Below are 5,238 nucleotides of genomic sequence, written 5' to 3'. Positions count from 1 at the left end.
TGCTGACATGAAAAATTGGAACCCTCCTTCAGACAGAGTCCTTTTCCAAACATTACGTGCCTATTTCACCTGAAAAGTTAAAAAAAAAGGCACAGACAGCTTCAAATGCCTCAATGACTCATATTCAGAAGAAACTGAATCAGTGTTGTCAGTTCCTCAGCATCCCTATAGATATGAGCCTTGCTGTAAGATCATTAAATACCTTCCTCCCATGTGTGCTCAGGATCTGACATTGCAACCTATCAGATTGAATAATGTTTTTGAACTGCTTCCTGTTCTGAATCCAATTCACCTGTATCACACTGCCTGTTCAAGATGTCTACTATCATAGTCCATGGCTACTTAATCTGGAAAGGAGGACTTATCTAGTCACCATGTGTAATTAAGACCTATCCCTTCTCAATGACCTTACCTCTATTTTGGCATTAGTCAAGAAAGAGGCAATTGTATTCAGTTTCCACCACTCTGCCTTTTCTTTGCTGTTAATACAGCAAATAAACCTCTAAAATTGCTGTCACAGTAATGACTTCCCTGATGGGTTTAAATTAGACCTGGTCTCTTTCAGTTACACCTCCACTCTAGCTCCCACAGATGTTAACTAGCTCAATTCACTCTTCAGACAATTAAGTTCACACCTCTATTAAAATTGGGACTTGTGAAAATTTCACCTCAGGTGAAAGATTGGAATCGAGAAATAACACAAATGTCAATTTCCTAAACTAGGGGGAAAAAAGTCAAGAGTATTGGTATTTAATATAATGTTGACTTTTTCACCTTGCTATGTTCCATGGTTTTTTTTCCAAATCACCTACAAATTAAATAAACTCTAGCAGGGGTCAGGTCAATGATGTTTGCAACACTTTGAAGGAAGGTCACACATTGGTTTTTCCATTACTCTTCCGCTCCCGAAAATAGTTGCCCAAATTTGAATGTATCTTTTTACATTGGGTTTAATCAATGAGCACTGCTGGAATGTACTAACATAAATGTGAGAGAAGGATAGAATTTTTCATTTTTCTCAATGCTTTGGAAGTGGAGATTAAAGGAACCATCCAAAAAAGCATCTATGAAACTGTGCACAAGAGTTTGAAATTTCAGTCAGATAAAGTTAGGTTACAGATTGTGAAAATTGGCCCATGTTTGGCAGGCATTTTTCAATGTAGAGAAGTAGAGTTTAAGCATTTGGGTTGGCAAAACACCAGGTGTTTATATATAAATGAGAGGTCCTGTCTAAGATCTCAGAACAGGTGAGGGACCTAGAACTCACAATTAATTGAAGATGGTAGGCAACTACCATTTAAAATACTATCGGGTGTGCTTTGCAAGTGCTTGTAATAGTTGGGATTTTCAGTTTTGTGCCATATTTTAATTTAATCAATGAGCTGTTACTACAAATCATACTGTGATTAGACATTTCTTCAATGGGCATGTGGGAGAAGGATTTATTATGGACCAATATTATTGCTTTGTGGCTTTTATCTCATAGAAGTCAGATACAATGTTCATAATGGAGTCTGCTTTGTGTACTAGACTGAAAGAAATAGTCAACTGAGAGCAGCATGGTTTTCAGACAATGCTGTGGAAGCTTTAGAGGAAAAAAAAAGTGAGACAACGGTCAGAGGAGAATTGGTCAGGATAGCTGAATATACCAATGTGATCATTTTAGACCCTTAGACAATGGCAGTGAATAAACAAGATCAATGACTTGACCTGCACCAATAAGGAGAGACTTTTAGTCATAGTTTTGTTAAAAGTGGAAACCTGCATCACATAATTGCTGTTTCTTCATAACGGTCACATGATTTTACCCTCAGTCACAGGTGTTCATCGGCAATTTGTGAACACACAAGAGATGTTTGAAAACAACCTTTGTTTACCACGTTTTGATGTTGAAAAGAGCTTTGCAGAGGTTAATTAAACAAATTTAGCATTACACCAAATAAAATAAGAAACACACTGAAGTACAAGCATGATATCTGAGGCAAAATTTAAAGACGGCCTTATCTGAAGAGAAAGTATTAGTTTTGTGAGAAGTTTTCAGGATTGAATTACAGCACTAAGGACTTAGATGTCTAAAAGTACATCCATTACTGGTGAGGTGAAAGAATGGGAAGTACAAATAAAGGCATTGGGTAAATGCAGTGCTGTTGGAGAGTTGTAGGACTGAGTAATTTACAAAGATATGAAATGGTTAGATTAAAATATTTGAATATGAGATCAGAATGGTAGGTAATATGGGTCCAATAGAGATCATTGAGCACAGGAATGATGGTAAGCAGGATTCGGGGCAGTTTAAGGATCAGGGCAGGGATGTTGTCTCCCAGGAAATGTCCAGGGGCTAAGGGAGACCAGGGGAGAGATTGATGTCAGGACATAGGTGGAATGGGGAATGGAATTGATAGCAAGGAAACTACATTTGTGACAAGGGCCGAAGCCAATGGGTTTTGTCTTCCCCATGTTCAGCTGGAAGAAATTGTACCTAAAATGTTGTCTTTTTTTTAAAAAAAGAGCTCCCTTCCAAAGTATCCATTTAAATAGGAGATTTCAGAGGCCTCTGCTACAATTAAATAAGTAGTTACTCGGAAGTTAGATTGTTAAAAAACTACTCTAATTCCTGAATAAGTGACCCCAACTTACCGCACACCCTTAATTACACTTCCCTCACACATTTAACACCATCCAGACTTTGATCTGATACCCATCTCTCCACTGATATTGGACAGCCTCAGGGCATCTCCTGGACACAACAGCCCTGCCTTGTTGTCAGACCCAACATCCCCTTCACATCATCTCGAGCATTCCAGACCTAAACCATGGCCACCATCCCTTCGAACCCAAATCCACTTTCCCTTGCCCTGTTGTAAGACCCAACACTCTTTCCCCACCACTGGACCGAAAACACCCGACCTATTGTCAGACCTAACCTCTGACTCCCCTTCCCTCTCCATCAGATGTTACTCCCAGCAACATCCCCACCCCAATTCCAGGCACCCAAGACCTGACAACAAGCCCACACTTATCTACCCTGAAGACACCAACATTAAAATAATCCTAAAAAACTTAAAAAAGATGCAAGTTATATAAAGATCAATAGCACCTAGGATGAGGTTGAAATGATTATTGAAAACAATCATAGGGTATCACAAAAAGGCAAAAAATGAGTATAAGTATGAATTAAGAGTAATTGCATGGGCTTTCGTTAATGGTTGACATAAGGAAAAGAGAGTACTACAGTATGACAGGTTGACAATGGTGGAGGATAACGACATGACAAAATTGCTGAATCATTCATTTTTTGGGAGTCACTGCATTACTTTCAACGGACAATACTGCACAAAGTTACATCATCTGCCAATCAAGTCTATGGAGTACAAGTCAAAAGAAAACAACCCATCCTGATAAAGAAAATATTAGTTAATACTGGGAATCAAACATTTAAGAATAACCTAGTATCAGTGACAGGGATGCGGCAATGCAGGAACAATTTTAATATATTGAGTTTCCACCCAGGTGTTGCTTTAAAAACATATTAGTGTGCAGCAAAAAGAAGAGCAATGCATTGGTAAGCCTGAAAGGTCAGAGATAATTTAATAGATACCTGCATTCAGAATGAATACATTGGGTTTGGACTTTGTATAATTGTTTAACATTCAGTTCGTAATGTGGCAAGCAGTCCTGCTTAGTGCAAAGAACATGTGTACCTTGCTATTTTTGCAGTCCTTGACCTTTTTGTTGCTGAATGAATGTCTCAGTTTCTATATGGCTGTAATTGTACATTTCATTTCTTCACAGACCCCACTTTCAAGTACCTACACATAATGTATCCTATTTATTGGTAGGGAAAAAGATGAAGTCAGTGCAATGGTGCACTAACATCATATAGTGTTTAGTTTAGGTCAATCTTAAGGCTACTCTCAGGTATCATGTCACAAGAGTGTTGTGCAATGAAGTCTCTCATGATAGCCAATAGGTTGAGGAGAAACTGAGAATTCTTTTGACACTTAGATTATTGGTAACCTATCAACGATTCAGAGGGTGCATAGGCTGCTAAGTTACCCTAAAATACTTGAGCATCCTGTAGGGCAATGATGAAGAGAGCGAGCATTGTGTACAGTTTTTTTCTCAGCAGATGTGAGCGCTGAAGTGGAATGGTCATGCGGACTGGCTATTATACATTTTGCATCCTTGAATGGAAGGGCACTCCCTTGAACAGCTCATATCTAGATTGCACCTTTCCTTGACATGTGGAATCATCACTTATCCCAGGCTGTCACTTACAAGGTGAGTTTAAGTGTGGAATGCAGGCCAGGCCTAAGCACATTGCCTGATATCATTGTTGAACTTCAGTGTTATTCATATTAAACTTGCAATTTTGGCTGCAGTCAACAATGTGATGGATCAAGGATTTCTGATGTCGAAGGCAATCTGTAACCAAGGAGTTATACAAGATGAGCATGGTCATTGCAACTTCTTTCATCCTTGGGATATCTGATGAAGCTACTCATTTCTCATCTGGCCATCATTGGGTCTGGCAGTAAAAGTTATACTAGAAGATATTTTAATAGTGCCTGTGAATAAACATTTACAAAAGATTCCATGGAAAGTGTGGGAGACCATGCAAGAAGCAGTTCCACGCGTACTTGAAAATTGTGTTAACCTGGCAAAGCTACCAAATAGGATTACCTACATTCCAAACAGCATGGACAGCAAGTGACAGATGCAGCAAAGTGATCCCACAATCAAAGGACCAATCGAAGCTCTACAGTCCTGCCACGTCTATTCGTAAAATGTAGTAGAAATTAAATACTTCATTGGAGGAGGTGGAAGAAACACCTCAAAAGTGCAAAAGATTTGGCTGAAGCTTTCACAAGTCTGTCCACCATCAACAAGGCAGAAGTGATGGAGTATTCTTCACTTGCCTGGATGGGTGCATCTCCAACGATACTCAAGAAGCTTAACAACATTCAGGACAAAGCAGCACACTTGACTGGCACCACATTCACAAACATACACACCCTCTCAATAGCATTGTGGGTATACCTGCATCAGATGGACTGTAGCTGTTCAAAAAGACAGCTCATTCCTTCCATCTCAAGAATAATCAGAATGGAAACTAAAAACTGGCCTAGCCAATGATGCTCATGTCTCATGAATAAATAAAAAAACATACCTTTGCTTTCCCTAATGCTTCACACATGCCACCTACGTGCCTTCAGCATTTTTTTTTCTGTTTCGTCT

The sequence above is a fragment of the Stegostoma tigrinum genome, chromosome 14 (assembly GCF_030684315.1).
Source record: "Stegostoma tigrinum isolate sSteTig4 chromosome 14, sSteTig4.hap1, whole genome shotgun sequence".
NCBI lineage: Eukaryota > Metazoa > Chordata > Chondrichthyes > Orectolobiformes > Stegostomatidae > Stegostoma > Stegostoma tigrinum.
This window is presented reverse-complemented; position numbering follows the sequence as displayed.